This window comes from Epinephelus lanceolatus, chromosome 6 (assembly GCF_041903045.1).
Source record: "Epinephelus lanceolatus isolate andai-2023 chromosome 6, ASM4190304v1, whole genome shotgun sequence".
Lineage (NCBI taxonomy): Eukaryota > Metazoa > Chordata > Actinopteri > Perciformes > Serranidae > Epinephelus > Epinephelus lanceolatus.
Genome location: NC_135739.1, coordinates 27,830,606 through 27,847,538, shown reverse-complemented (window position 1 = coordinate 27,847,538; position 16,933 = coordinate 27,830,606). Strand labels below are relative to the sequence as shown.

At 42.8% G+C, this 16,933-nt stretch overlaps 1 protein-coding gene across 1 annotated transcript in view; it reads left to right on the top strand.

The window, feature by feature from the left end:
* Positions 1-12,961: 12,961 nt before the first annotated feature.
* Positions 12,962-16,933, top strand: part of fam163ab (family with sequence similarity 163 member Ab) — a 34,493-nt gene continuing 30,521 nt past the window's right edge. The window contains exon 1 of the mRNA XM_078168893.1: positions 12,962-13,466. The gene's annotated coding sequence lies outside the window, so the exon portion shown is untranslated. The remainder of the gene's footprint in view (positions 13,467-16,933) is intronic.

The window sequence follows — 16,933 nt, the reverse complement described above, 5'->3', positions numbered from 1 at the left end:
ATTATTGTTTAATGTCGTGGTGTCCCAGTTTGAACTTTGCACTGTGAAGCGACTGTAAAGCCCTTTTTTCTTTCAGTAAATCTGTTTTTCAGGAAGTGTTAAATGTTTCCAGTGTAGTTATATTAAATAGGGCTTTTCCTCATAAAGCCCATGTCACTTTTAACACATTCATATATGAGACACTTCGAGAGTTAATTAGCTGTAAGTTCCAATACAAACACCAGCACCATCAGCTATACAGCTGCACTGGAATGGCCTTTACAAACAAGCAGTATACTATGGTTGGCACTTTTATTCATTGTTGGACGAATCAGAGTGAGCTGGTGACTGAAAGCTGTTTGTAAAACAAAGCAGCAAATCATTAACAAAGTAATCACCATAAAGCACAATCAATTCATGCATGAAGGTTCATTCTTGACTTTGGAATCAGTAATTTGACAAAAACAAAGTTAAGGTCATTAGTTATGGCTGTGATTTAGGACCATTTGATGTTGTTGTATGCTCCGGAAAAAGCTTGCAGGTGGACCATGTTAACACTGTTAAGTCTAAGGACACATGCACACTTGCGCTATTTGGTCCACTTTAAAAGAACCCTGGTCCGCTTCCACTGATAGTTCGGTTTGTTTGGAGTGGTGTGAACGCTCGTTCGAGCTCTGGTGTGGACCAAATGTGTGAACCCTCGTCCGCTTGAAAACTGGGGGTCTCGGTTCACTTGCAAGTGAACCCTGGTGCGGTTCACTTTGAGTGGGAAATAGAGAACAGACTATCCAGTGAGAAGTAATACCTCTCCAGTGAACTAAAATAGCACTAACCAAAAACAAAGAAAAAAAAGATTTCAAAGTTTTTAATAGGCATGTTGGTCATTATGGATTACATTATTTAGCAGTGTATTATTAGTTAACAATGAACTCAAGGTATACCATGCAGGACTTTCCTAAAACATGTATAGACTCCTACAAACTAATTCCTCTCAATCATCATTTATGACCCTCTAGAACTGTGTGGTGGTGTATTCATCTGCGGAGACTCTTCCCTCTGCTTGTATTTCCTTGTTTTCTTTTTATTTTGCTGCATTTGTGACCTTCCTGCAGCACTCAGGGAGCGACCTCGTGCCAGACTGTAAGCAGCATGTATACAAAAGGAACACGCTGCTAAAAAAATCACAAATGCATTGTGGCAAAACGCAGAGGAGACAAAATTGGGGTTGGCTTTCACTTTAGCTGGTGCTACTGTTTACAAACAGTAGCCAACGATTTCTGCATAGTATACTTTTTAAACCATAAATGAACAACATATCTCCACTTTCTCCTACTTTACAAATTGAAGCCAAAATATCTAAGATATGGCTGCTGCCATCTTGTGCTGGTGATGTTATTTGGAGCCAGAGTCTACGCAGTAGCGATCTTTGTGGTATTCACTGTCCATTCACCCGTCTGACCAATTGTGATCTGGTCCATTGATTGTGAGCACACTGATCAGCACACACAACTGTCAATCGTGACTTCAAACCCCCTTTTTATAGCATCAAATGATTAATTAAAGCCAAACTTATAAGAAAAATGAAAATTTGAACATGCACCAGCATGATAAAAACTACCTAAAACAACAGAAAGCATCTTTAAGAAAAACATGGAGGTGGCCCATTATCCTTATTCAAGTCAGTACAGGTTCCTCAGACCACCTGCTACACTCCCTGCTGTTCTCCACCTGGATGCAGATGTGGCCAGTATTGTTTGGCAGCAGCATCCAGCTGCAGCTGAGCTCCAGCCTCAGTTAATATGCGATGGCACACACTGACAGTTCCATTAAACCATATTTATGACAGCCACAAGTAATCGATATGCAGATACGCCAGGCTGTCCGCATTCGCAGAATTGTCTTTGGTCCAGCAGTGCAATGCATCAAACTGCCATGCTCAGTGACAACAGAGACAATATACACCATCACTGAGTATTGTTTGTCCCCGTAGACCTCTCTCCCTCTCCCTCTCTCTCTTATCCTGTCTCTCCTCCTCCTCACCCCATCCTCCCTGCTTTTGTCTCTTTTGCTATCCTCCTCTGTTTGAACAAACATTTAAACCTGTATTTTCTGTCCTATAAAAGATAATAAAAAATATCTGTTAAACATGCAAGGCAGAAAGCTATACTCTGTGTGGATGTTCCTATAAGGAGTGACCTCCAGTAAGTACCATGAATCTGTAGTTAAACCCTCTCTGCTCACCCCATTGTCAGTCCCTTTGGTGCATTAGACAGGGTTTGTACAACAAAAGACTCTCAGCTATACAGCATATCTGGGATGAACAGGCCTTACCCTATTCATATACAGTAGACCAGAGGTTCTCAATCTGTCTTCAGCCAAGGACTCCTACAAGATAGAGAATAAACCAGGGACCCCTTTGTTTATGCCTATTTCTTACACTTCTATAGTCATAGTTAGTACTATGAAAGAAAAACAAATTTATTTGAAAGATAGTAGATATGTATTTAAAATATTTGCACCATCTCACCACATAATACCCATAAAACATGCAACTGACAACAAATCAATTGGCTGCAATGAGCACTGTACCTAAACAAAGTTGTGTATGTATGTTCCAGAACATTCATACACAACTATTAAGAGAACTTGTTTCATTTTTAGTGCATAGTGTGCAAAGTGCCACTGACTCCACTTTTAGAATCACTGTACTTGGAAATGTCACAGCATTGGGTCTCAGCAACCCTTCAGTTTTGACATTCATGATGTTAAACTACTGTCTGCTGGTTTGCACCAAAGACATTTCCTTTGCGGGATAGACATAGCTATTCAACTTGACAACCATGTAGTGCTAAATAAGTTCAAAATAAATGGGTAAAGGGTTGTGTATTGGCAAGCATCTGGCGAATACAATATGTGCAGTATCATGATACAAAGGTAACGATTCAGTATGCTGAAATATATTGCGATACTGGAAGGACCGCAAAATATTGCAGTCTTATTTTAGTAAACCTGTCAGTGCAAGCAGTATACGTTTTATGACTCTGCCTGTGTCATGGACCTGTGTTCTTTGTGTTTACACTCACGATATGTTGTCACGTTGGAGTGGGAGAGTCAAATTGCTTAAGATAGATTACAAAACTGAAAGACCTAGGAGTTGGGGTTTTAGACACAACATGAAATGAACCACTGCTACAAATCTTTGCATGTAAACAATTAAACATTGATAGTATTTTTTAGAATCAATACAGTATCATGAAACATAATATTGTGATACATAAGTGTATCAATATTTTCTAATGTCCCTAGACAGAATGTTGATGTTGGTGATTTTCAATAATGTTCTGTTAGTGACAATATTTTTAAATGCTCAGTTATCTCTCTCTATACTCACACATGGTGGATGGTTCTGGTTAAAGCAGCTGTGTGTAACTTTTTACCATTAATAAAACTGTCCCTAGTTCGTATCACCCCCCCTTGAAGATCCGCATATTTTTTTGAACCCAACAGCGACAAAAAAAGCCTTTCTTTATATGGCTATTTAGTGTAGCCTCGGTCGGGTCAGACACAACGGAAGTCAGCAAACCAGAACACGGCACCCAGAGGCAGAAGTAAGTCTGCACACCCACAGCGGCCCGCAGCCATTAAACCACAGAAGAAGAAGGAGCCGTGTTCACAGAGAGTGTTCCTTGAGTAAGCCGTACGCAACGGGCATTGCTGAACACATAACAGTTTTACCAGATGTATCTATTAGGACTTGTTTGTACTTTCGATGTCATGGCAGGTAAAGAAGGAGCACCATCTAAAAGAAAAAGAACAGAAGAAGGCTAAACGGGACAGTGATAGGGCTCGTGTAAACCTCGGTCGGGTATTCACCAAGTGGAGAGAGCTGAGAGATTTGAAAGGTTTTAAAACTGATCCTGAGTTGGCCCTTTTCCTAATCGACAGGTATGTAATTTTTGTTTTTATTTAGAGAATATACCGCAACTTCTTGGACATTGTTTCACTTCAATATATGACAACATGGTAGTTATAAGCAAGCTAAATATAACGTTAGCTGATGTGAATCACTTTTGTCTAGTACAACAAACGCCACAAAATTATCTGCGACTGTGACCATGAACACAAATATACAGCAGGCAGTTGTCCTCAGTTTATAAGAAATTCAGAGCTACACCAGAACATTTATGATTTTCCTCTTGCTCTCCAAAACAAATGCATGTGGGAATTGCCGGTTGCAGTCGAGATTTTACGAATGAAGCCTAACGCTGGCTGCAGTCGGAATTTTACGACACCAGGCTGTGGGTGTCATGCTGCTTCGACCAAAGGGGGTGCTATAATCAACGAAAACGTAAAGTTCCGCACAGCTGCTTTAAGGAAAGATTGTGCTGATGCCAAATATACAACAGTTAGGTTTGGACAACTAAAACACAGAACAGTTAGGCTTAGCAGTAGTTAATGGTTGATGCATGATGCTCTTCCAACATTCAAGAACCCAAGCCAGGCACATGGAGAAGATCCCTCATTTTCTCGCTGCCAAACTCCAGCAGCGTTAAGGCACATCCTTACTGGCTGCAAAACCAGTCTGTCTCAAGGCCGCTACACATGGAGGCACATTCAAGTCCTGCGTCAGCTGACAATCATCCTGGAAGGAAGGAGAATTACCACCAATGCCCTCCCTCCCCCTATGCCTGGACTCTGAGAGCAGGACAGCCCCCTGTAAAACCATCTGCAAGAGTGGGAACAACCCTCCTGGATACTGCCCGGGACTGGAAAATGCACGTTGATTTGGATCAGAAACTCAGCTTTCCACTGAAGATTGTTAAAACTAATCTCAGGCTGGACCTGATCTTGTGGTCAACCTCGCGGAGGTCGTGGAACTAACAGTACTATGGGAAGCTTATGAACACAAGCCTGCATACACGGACATAGCAACCGAGGCAGAACAACGTGGCTTGCGTACCCAGATGCACCCTGTAGAGGGTGGGTGAAGAGGATTTGTAGCCACATCATCAACCAGGCTTCTGAAGAGTATGGAGGTTCGAGGACAGGCCTTCTGACATGCCATCAAGTTGCTATCAGAGGCTTCTGAGCAAAGCAGCAACTGGCTTTGGATGAAGAGGAAGGATCCCAACTGGTCTGCAAGATGTTCAACATGAGGGGTAAAAGCTGACGACGGAGACACCTGGGTGCCAGGTGTTGCCGTTGAGCCCTCTGAAACACCAGTGAAAGAGGGTGCCCACCTGATGACCCTGGTGGAGTGATTATCCCTCTCCCGCTCAAGACACAAGTCACCAGGCAATTGCTGATTACTTTTAGGAATTGTAACAAGTCCTATAAGCTCAACTGTGATGGAGCACAAAGTCTGACCTTCTGCATAAAAGTCAGAACCTCTCCGTGACTACCAGCCACTGCAACCTGCACATCCTGACTTTCTCCCACACTATCATCTGCTTTGGCACTGAATATTTTCATTGGACATACAGTATATTACGTGCTGCAGAGTCATCCAATATTACCACAGTGCCTATAGGGGTACTGGGCATTTCTCTCAAGATTGTGTTCATACAAGTGTAAAAAGCACCCATCCACCGCCACAGTGACCCAGCTTCTCTTCCAAAGCAATGGTGCTTCAAGCTCAATCATGGGCCCCATTAAATATGATGGTCAGTTTTCGTGGGTGGAAAGCTTCAGAGGGTTCCTGTCCTTGTCGCTGCTCAGTTCTGGGAATTGGTATGGAGTGTTTTCCTCTCACAGTCTTGCTGAGAAACAGAGTAAGGTTGTGCTTTGTCACGAATTCTGTTCAGGGAAATTTGGATTGCCTGCTTAAAGTTGAGAGCGAGTCTCTGCCTCAAGTTGAAGAATTAAGAGTTATCTCAGGGTCTTGTTTGAGAGTGAGGGTAAAATTGAGTGAGTATTAATTCTGCTATACACTGTATGGGCACCTTTGTGTAGCACTGGCAGCGATACAGACACTGGACCAGACTGTTGTGGTGTAGAGGGACGTGAGCTTGAAAACAGGAAGAGGAGCTTTAGGAAGCTTGAAGTTGAATAGTTGGATCTCTTGTACTGAGAGAAACCAGTTTATGTGATTTTGGTGTCTGTCAGGATGCTTTCTGGACATGTCTCTGGGGAATAATTCTGGGTGTGTCCAGCTGGTTGGAGACCCCAGCTGGAGGACATGTGTGGGGAAAAGGACATTTGGCTACTTTGCTTATTAGAGTGCTAGCACTGTGTCCTTGATCTATGATGGTGAATAAATAGGTTAACAGACTGATAGATGGTACCTCTAATGAAGGAGTTTTACTAACTCAGTGGGATGGTTTTTGCAGGGTTGTGTGTTTGGAAACACTCTCAGGGAAAAAAGTGCAAAGAAAAGTCCCCTGGATAAAGAGCCTTCTATCACTGCTTGTTCCTGCTGGTGACTGATCATGCAGGGCGCACGCTGTTCATTTATTGTGATTTGAAAAGTTGCATATCTGCACTTTAGTTAGCAAAGATCGAAACTGATGTTAACTGGCTGCGTGTAATTGATCTGAAACCGATGTTGTCTGTCTGCAGTTAAGTGATGGGACTTTGTGTTTAGAGAAAGCAGCGTTGAATGAAGAGCAGACGGAGCAGCAGGTTACCTGATGAATGGCTTCACTTACAGCCAGCAGCATAACGCTTAGTCATGATCAATCATCACCCACATGCCTCGACTCCTCTCTCCTCTCCTTCTCGCCTCTTCATCGCTTCTTTTTCATCCTCTCTTCTTACCATATCTCTATTCTTGATACCTCTTGTTTTCTCTCTGTTTTCTCACTCCTTTCTCTTCCCTTCCTCCCTCCTCTTCCTCTCATCTCCTCTTCCATGTTTATCTTTGCAGGGACAGAGGAAATTGAAACGTCACCTGTAATCATTGCGTTTATTAAGTTATATTTTAAAGTGATATTGACCAGCTGAAAATTAAAGTGCTATATTTAGTACAACATTATAACCTTGCTTTCCTGCTTGCGTTATTGCTCTAGACCAAACCCAATTTTGTCATGCTTTGCCTCCAACTACCAGCTTAGTTTAATATCCAATTTGCAATTTTCTCATCTCATGTCATATGCAAAATTTCTCATGTGGTAAGTAACTAAAGTGCTGTAACAACGTGCCCCATTTTAGACTCACCACATTGGAAAAAAATCTTAGTGTGAAAGAGGAGGAACACATTAAGCCCTGCTGGTTAGATGCTTTGCTGCGTGTGACTCTAAAGGCCTGTCCGCACCTTCTTGGTTGATGATACGGACCACAGTGCTTAGGGTAGTGGGATTTCCAAATTGGGTGAAAATGTGGAAAACAGTCCCATAAAAATATTCATAATGTCTTGAGAAAAGCATCCAGAAGAGTGACCTGCACATGCCTGAAAGAAAAGAGATTTAAGCATATTTATATTGTGTTTTCCTTCCCAATGTGATTGGCAAACTCCTAGAAAGCCATCTTAAAAAAAATTGGACGGAAAAAACTGACATGCAAACTGATTTCTATTCACATTAGTATGGACATGGGCAGAGAGACAACAGTCAGTACACTAAAATATCAGGGATGGGCAAATCCAGATAAGCATCAAGCTGCCTCCCAGCACAGGAAATAGCATTAGCTTTGTTGTCACTCACTCACACACACACACACACACACACACACACACACACACACACGCACAGTGACCTCTTACTCCCCAGGTTGCCATAGAGATACTGCTCCCTCCTTACACGCTCCCAAACAACTGGCCATGTGAGAGCTGGTGTGTGTGCGATGGCTGTATGTTCACTTGATATGTTACATGCATACAGTACCAGATACACTGCTTTATTAGATTTTACAGAGGCTCCACCTTCATTGCCAGTACTCTGCATAGTGTTTCAGCACTGCATTTCCCAGAATCCATCTGTCAGTCAAACAGTGTGGGTGGGACTTTGGATTTTCTGTTGATGTAGTTTTGGCAGATTGTTTTCCTTTGTCCTGCTATCACTGCTCATGCCAACCTATCCAGTTCTTCTTTTTGTGTTTGATAAAAACAACACATAATTGTAAAATATACATTATCCTGCACAGAGAAGAATTTCACATCATCTTGGAACAGCGTCTTCTGTTTTTGCTTCTGTTCTTCCATCTCCATATTAAACTTGACTGTGGGACTCAAACCTCTGGCTCGAGCTCATCACTGTAATGGATAGCTTGTCTGCCAGACCGATCGAACATTTGCTGCAAGCCCATGTTTAGCTCTGGGCTTTTATTAAGACGAATGGTTAAAATCAGCCTCATTAATACTCATCACAAACTATTAGCCTGCTTCCCAACATGTGGTTGCAGCAGTGTTAACCACAGTAACCAAACCACCACTTCAGCTTCTCCCAGTTTAAAAAACTTAATAACATTATGTGTTCTTGTATTTACTGGAATGTTACAGTTATTTTTGAAACCAGCGTAATCTGCGCTGTCTGGACACTGTGACCTCTGACCCTTTACTCTGTGATCAACTAACTCAAGAATAAGCCACTGCCAGTTAGACTAAACTGTAATACTGCAGGACTTTGGTCCTGGATGCAAAGAGGGAAGGTCATTGCTGACTGACCCAGCAATTTGAAGCCCAGATCTAGTGACACACCTGGGCAGTTCACTGCAGCTCCCAATGCCATCAGTTTAAATCATATACAGCCCCTAAATACTGGCAGTACCTCTGCTCCAGTCCGTTCTGTGCTGTGGGTGCTTTCCTGCACTTCTCTCTTCTCTAGATTACTTAGCCAGTTTTCACATGGGACAGTTTCTTATCAAATACATTTTTAAATAAGATTTAAAACATCCACAGAAAGCTTCAGTGTAAATCCTTAAAATCAATCATGTCTTTTTGGTCTTGAACTCTCAGCGAGAAAGTGAGTATTACATTAAATAATATAAATATAAAATTATTAATTTAAGTTTTGCTGCCTAAACTCAGTACGTTTACCTTTCTTTGGGAATAAATAAAAAGCTCCTTAAACTTTTGGAGTTGGTCTGGACCACCAGAGTGTAGCGAGAAGCACCAGTGGGGTGGTTTGGGTTGAATACCTTGTTGACACATGGAGTACCTTTTCAAAGGACAAGAAGAGGCACATGTGTTGCGTTCACCTCAGGCCTATCCAGCTGTATTTTTACCACTGACTACATTTCGAAGATAAAAAAGCCTACTATTTCTCATTGACTCAATCTGTGTCTGTATTTTGGGCAGCTAAGGGTAAAATCACTTTCAGCAGCAGTGAAAGCAGTTTTCTAGCTGAATGAACACAGATGAAGTACAGAGCTGTACAACCAGCGGTCCCTGCAGCTTTATCTCTGCTGCAAACTATCATGAACAGGAGCTGCTGTTTCAGGGTGAGTTTTCGCTCTTTTGTTTTTAACTGTGTTGCGATATTATGCTTTTGAGCACTGGGGGCATTTCCCAGGTTACTGTGGATGTGTCTGATAAACTAGTGGTCAGATGGGTGTGGCTGTGAATGTGAGGCTAGTGGCATAAGAGCAAGAAGTCCCAGTTACAATGAGCAGAAGTTATACAGCAATTGTCTGTCTAGATTTTTTATTATTATTATTTTTGGCTTATTTCTGTTTCACCACTGAAGCACAGATGGACAGCTGATAAATTATTGTGGAAACTCCTGCTTTTAGTGATCATGGAATCATTTAACAGAAGTTCTTTTCACCCAGCATTTACTTTTTTTTTTTTTTTTCCCAGATATGGTGTGCTCACACAAAGGTCATGCATGACCTGCATGTACACTGCACCAGAAAGAAAGGGTAGGTTCCTCTGAATCACATGATGTATAACAATACTGACTGAAGAATGAGATCAGAATTGGCAAAAATATCAAACTTCTTCCAGGTGTTTTTCTTTGTCCACTTTCAAGGGTTAATGAGGTTAACATCACATTATTAGCATGCATGTAGATGAACTCACTGAAACACTTGCTGTGCTGACTTTCTGCACATTTGTTTATTAGCCAAAAGTCCCAAAAGACACCTGAAAGCTCAGTTGGCTTTGAGTTCCTTTCAGCCCATCAGGTCATCTTCCAAATAAATTGCCCTTCTTTTGAGCACTTCTGCAGCAGGTCCAAATGAAGATTTGTTTAAAGGAACAGTGTGTAAGATTTAGGGGGATTTAGTGGCATCTAGTGGTGAGGATTGCAAATTGCAACCAGCTGAAATTTCATCTGATTTCCTTCAGTGCTCATTGTTAAGGTGGTTTTAGCAGTGAGCCCAACTGACTGCAGAGGTCTTTTCCTCTCCAAAACAAACAGACCCATCTGATTTAAACCGGTAAACACACTGAAAAATGCAGTTTCATGCTACAAATCAATGTTTCTCTGACACTGTTTGGCATGCTGGAGACAGGCAGCTAGCGCAGCACTGGGTAATGTGTGCTTACCATTTTTCTCTAATAATTAAAGATCCAGATGTTCAGGAGATTTAAACCAAATGGAGCTGAGTAGTAAATGGACCTGCACTTGAGCCTTTCTAATCTACATGCCTCCTTCACCCATTCACACACTGGTGCCCAAGGCAACCTGCTACTCAGCTTAAACACACTCGCACAGTGATAGAACAGCCATCAGGAGTGATTTGAGATTCAATATCTTGCCCAAGTAAGCTTCAACATATGGATTGGAGGAGTCGAGGATCAAACGACTGATCTTTTGATTAGTGGTAGATCTGCTCTACTTCCTGAGCCACAGCCTACCAGTTTTTCACAGAGGACTCTTCCTCTCCAAAAGAAACAAACCTGGTGATTTAAACTGCTAAAAACACTGACTAAAGCAGTTTTACGTTAAAAAAATCTGTGTTTTTTGGCTGATGCTTAAAGCCGCTACAAGGAACTTTTAACTGGATATGCAAAAGTCTCTCGTTTCTGCTGATGTCTGTGCGTGACCTACAACAGCAAATGAGACCATCGATGTGAAGATAAGCTATTTCTATATAGTGTATATCCATACCTTTAGGAAACTGTCTCTGGGTCCGCCCCAGGTTGCTTCCAGGACGAAACTATTTACGGCACTCAGACGGCACACGTCATCTTACCTAGCTGCTTACATTTAGAGTGACTCTTATAAATAGTCGCTATTCCTCCTCCTCGACCCGACATCTGCGGGGAGTTAAAATAGCAGCAATCATCGGGTAAAAGTTCTGTGAAAGCACTGGACTCACCAACAGTCTCAGCCACGTCTCAGTCACACAGAGAAAATCCAATCCTCAGGAAGTCAGGAAATCCTTCATAAATGTCTTGTTCACTAGCAATCTAGCATTTACCAGCCCAATCCTGGCAGGAGCCGGCGGGTCCACGGCGTTAGCTGTCCGGGGAGCCACACACAGAGGCTGCAGGTTGCGCAGATTCACCCCACGGGGCTGGAACACCTCGTCTGGGCCAACAACAGGTACCAGCCAAGCGTCGACAGGGTCCAGCAAGTGCCGAGAAATAAAGAGGCGAGGCACCGCTCCATGCTCAGTCCAAGAAGCCGTGGAAGTGCTCGCCAAACAGGGTTTCATCCTTACCAGCCGACCGCTGCGTTTACCTAGGCGGCGGTGGCACTTACGCCAGAGAGGTGGAGCTGGGGCGCGGTAGAGGTGAGCTGGGATCCCCGATAGGAGCGGGGGCAAAGTTTTCCCGTCTTGTTGTTTCATTCATCCCCAAAACAAACTCATGTGCGAGCCAGGTAAGCGTCTTTACGACAATACGCGCTAGAGCTCATGGGAAATGTAGGCTTCATTCCGTCAAAACACTACCGCTTTTGCCCAGAGGGTCGCCAAAATCAACTCAAAATGAAAGTTCCTTGTAGGGGCTTTAAATACAAATGGCCTTATCTAGAGCCAGCGTTTGGTTTGTCCATTCTGGGCTACAGTAGGAACATGGTGGTGCAACATGGCAGACTCCGTGCACATGGACCCGCTCCCTATGTACATATAAACGGCTCATTCTAAGGTCATGAAAACACAATGATTCTTATTTTCAGGTGATGATACGCCAAAGAAAACATACTTATTATATTAAAGTCCAGTCGTACCAGTATATCCTCCTAAATCCTACATACAATACCCTTTACTCCCTCAACCTGTCTGTTGGAGCTTGTTAAATACTGCAGCGTGTGGTGCTGTGTGAGCCCCAAACCAGATTCCCTGACCACCGCTCTCATCTTCCCATTTGGTCCTGGGATTGAGTGTTATGAATCTATAAGCGTCTCAGTTTTGTGGTGCAGCACAGCCCTGTCCTGTCAGCCGGGCCTTCTCTCTCTGTCGATATTTGCGTTGACTTGGTTGCAACAGTAAGTAGATTAAGGCACCAGTGATTGAGGGCAAATCAATTACTGTAGCTCAGTGGTCTGTGTTTGAGGGGGGTTTACTGTAGCATTTATGTACTGTGTGCAGGGCACAACCACATTAGCCAGCCTCTTTTCTAATGGAAACATCCTGGGCAAACCATCATTATGATATTCAGGGTATGATTGTTGTAGGAACCTATGTGTCTGTAGGGATCAATAGTGACTTTATAATCACCTCATAGTACCTAATCACCTCATAGAGGATTTGGATTTTAAATATTCTGCTGGCATAATGTTTCTATGTTCATATGTGGACTTATAGATGGTAATATTTTTCATCTCATGCACTGTTTGATCATGTAAATGTTTCAATATACTCGTAGCAACTAGGTCATGCTGTAATTTATGATTTAATGCTGTTTTTGGTGTTATATATAGACTGCTGATTTTCTGCCAGGCATCTACAGTGAAGTGGAACTTAAGTGTCAAACGTGTGGGGACCTGACAGCACACTTTTATATCATACCTTAGTAACATTTCCTCTCATAAATACTGTTTATTACCACACGTTTTCATAGTATCCCTCTGAAATCATGCACCGTATCAGGTCTTTTGCCAGAGAGGTAGTGTGATGCGGGGCGGCTCCTCTCCTCCCACCGCCTCCTCCCAGTCCGTCCAGCCGCGGACTCCGTCATTTCGCCTCCTCGTCCCTCACTTGTTGGATGTGTCCGTTTTAATTCCTGCAATTTCAAGCTTTCTGATGGTTGTCTGCACTCTCGGAGTCCCGAGAGGACCGCCGCTGTGTGTGAAGGTTAAAGCGTTTTTACAGGTTACGTGCGCGTAAAAAGCGCTTATCCTGAAGCGTCGTCCTCGTCTTTACCTGTTTGTTTGTTTGCGTACAGTGACTATGCTCCGTTTTTCGGTGTGTGCCGGTCGTGGCAGTCTGTGCAGCCGTCCCTCTGACCTTTAGGCTGCTGCTCCCAAACGGGAGTGTTGGGTTTTCCCGGCGGCGTTGTGCGCTCTGGACTCCGGCTCATCCTTGGAGAAGTTCCGCCGCAGTCCCATGCACAGCGCTTCTCTGCTCTCCTCCTGCTGCGATAAGGATGCTGGTGGCTTTACACGATCAGAGTCCACAGGATTAGCTTTGAGTTGAACTAACGGACCATGTAACCAGATCAGGTATGTGCAGTGGTGAAAAGGGGGGGAGATGGGGTTCTTATTGTATGTCATAAAATGTTATAATATGTTATTTGAGGATTTGGTTCTGGATTCAAATGTCAGAAGTGGCAGATAGTTCTCTGACTGGGACCTTTGATGTGAAGGACTCGCCCTCATTTAGTGCCAGTAGTGAAAATGTAAAGGTCCCCATTGCCAAGCACAGAGATTTGTGACTTCAATTCCACTTTCAAATCAACGTGAAATGTGCCTTTAAGGCTGCCAGAGGAGAGGAAGTGACAGTGGAGCAGCTCAGCAGGAGCTGGAGTCTTGGGGTTTTGCCATTTTGCTGCTGCTGTGATCTTCTTTCACACTGGTTCAGTCTGGTCTGGGTGGCCTGCTGCTGCTGCTGCTGCTGCTGCTGCTGGCATTTGGTTTAAAAAGACTGCATCATTTCTAGTTTAAAAGATGAAGAGCAAAGTAAGGCAGTGAGTGCCAAGGCAAGGGGTTGAATACCCACTTGGCTCGCCTGTGTTTAAACGATATTCAATCATGAAGCATTTTGGGCAGAGACAGCGCACAGGTGAAGGTCCTGAGTGTCAGTGGCACTGCTGGCTGCGTTTCAGTTCTTACTGAGGCCACTCCTGTTGAAAATGCTTTGGTGGAGAGTGAATCACTATATTTTACACTGAATGTTTGTTGATAATGTGACAAAATTTGATGGAGAATTGCTTTCTATGTAAGATGTTAGACATCAAAGCAAATTTAAAATGTTTTAATGGAAACGTAGCAACCAAATAATTTTGTTTCATTTAGCTATAAAACTCAACTTCATTTGTTCATATCATTTGTATTGCAGCCTTTCACACTGGAAGACAAATCTCCAACCCCACTTTACAGTAATGATATGTCAACATATCACTCAGCTGCACAGCACCCAAATTATGTTCCACTGCTCCTGTTACTGTCTGAACACTGTTTATTGGTTACTTGGGTTTACTTGTTGGCTGTAAGCTGGATAATATTCTTATACTGTACTTATAGCTGACATCCTGCAACAGATGAAAGAAAATTATTTTTTTAATCCCACAGTTTATTTATTTAATTATTTATAAATGAGCAATTTTAATAGCCTTATTAAAATAAACATATTTAATCCTCTCTGATTGCTTGCAGTGGCCTGTGCAATTGAAACTGTGCGTGGTGATGTCACAGCATCTGTCACAAATATATATACATATTAAACATATAAACAAAACCGTCATTGCCAAGTAAATAGTCCTCCAGTTTATGCACATGGCAGATGAAGTACAGTATGTGAAGAGTATTGATCTGCCACATCAACAGCCAGCAGCAGGTGCTGTGCTGCTTTGACCCATTTCTCACACAGGAAGCTACAGAAAAATACAGCTTGACTAAATAACTGTAGAGCAGCCTCTCTATATCCTCCTGTCTCCACTTCGCCCCAAACACACACACAAACACACACGCACATATATACACGCGCTCACACACATGCACATATATACACATGCTCACACACTTCTTAATTCCTCCACCTCCAGTGGCTGTGATACAACAGGAAGTGGGCTGATTTCCCAGAGGAGTCTGCAGTCAGGGCCTGTCACAGCTAACACAGCAGCAACAGACAAAATGTATTTAATACACAGGTTGTATAATGGGGTGCTGTGCCAACAGTTCAAAACACTGAGGGAAATTACAACTAGCTGCTAGCAACATTTAGTCTGCCAGTGCAAAGTTGTTCTGTAGCAGCCTTTCTGGCTGGGAAACTAAATATTTGATGGACCTCAGTTAATTTAAGAAACAGTTAACCCAGGCTCCCTTATTAACCCTGACAAATCCTCACGGCTCATGATTTCAGTGTTTTCACTTCAGTTGCAGATAAACTGGCATGATTTGATCTTGTTTGGACAAATGAAACCTTTTCGAAACCTGTTGGATGGACTCACCGTGTGTTGTGTTTTCAGCCCAAAGGCAGTAATATGTTGGTTTTGTCCTCACCAGGCTGCAGATGTCGTATATTATTAAGCACAGGAAAAGCTGCCTCTATGATCCTGCAGTCCTAATCTCTGTCCTTAAACAGACACTGAGAACTGGCCTCGTATAACCGTCTGTATTTTTAAAGTTTCATAGTCTTCATCCAACATTTTGAAGTATCTGAGTTGTGGTCGGGCAACTGAAAAATACATTAAAGAACCTCAAATTGAAGAGCAAGCCTGACTGGTTAAAATTAAGTCATCTTAATGGAGAACATGTGGTTGAATTTTGCTGTTAAGTTTAACCCACAATCTTGCATCATGTCCGCACAAGATTGGTATGAACATCTGAAAGTTAGTGGGCTTTTTGTGTGACATACTGTAATTAAAATCCAACATCATCACAGACTCAAATCTGCTCTGCGTTGTGCGGAATTTAAATGAGCCTTTTTTAATCAAAGTAGAGACACTGTTACTGCGGAAAAAGTCATAGATTTATTCTCTCTTGCTCTCTGGAAGCAGACTACTGTACTCAGCCTACCTTTGCTTGTAATGTCATGTCTTGCTTCCTCCTGCTGACACTCCACTCAATGTATTTTCTGGGACAACATGCATGGAAGAGTGTTTTTAAGACGTGGCAGTAGTTTATATACTGCATGTGTGTATACGTGTGTGTGTTTGCTGGTTTGAGGTTAGGGATGGGTTGGGGAGCTACCCAGGGAAAGTGTTTCAGTGTTTCAGGAGTGGTGTGTGAATTATTAAAAAGCCCTCAAGGTTTTTCTGGCTGCCGGATCGGTATTTCTTGCCATACAGTCGCGAGTCGAGTGTACTGTAGTCACACTTTAAAGGTGAGACGAGCTGTGTCCAAAGTGCACTGCAGCATTAGCAGGACAGGAAACTTAACTCCAGCATCTAACTCCCAGCTTCAGTCACACCAGCTTAGGTCGACCATGACCAACCAGCTGTAATTGTAGATTGGAATCACCATGTGATTGCTGATTTCTGGCAGAAGTGTGTGAGAAAGAAAAGACTTAACAGTGACTATTAAAACCCATGGATGTGTCAAACAGAGAGCGAGGAATCCACCCATCACACAAAAAAGTCTTCCACTTCCTGCTCAGGTGTACATAACAATTGAACATGAGTGTCTCTCCGGCTGAGCCTGGCAGATTGCCATATGTAAATGACATCAAAATGATATGTCGGTATGTGTGGCTCTTGATACAGTAGTGTTGTAGCCAAGGCCACCTAAACTGATACCAAGTCATGAGCAAGAACAGAGTTTATTGAGACTGAGACAAGACCAACAGTTTGAGGGGTTGAGACAAAGTCAAGACCAAGACCAACAAATATTAACAAAGACTGAAGAGCTCACCATCTTTATTCAACACTGCTTTTTCTGCACACGTGATAAGGTAAATGGACTTGTATAGCACCTGTCTATTCTTCTTGACCACTCAAAGTGCTTTTACACAATTGAGTTACCCGTTAACA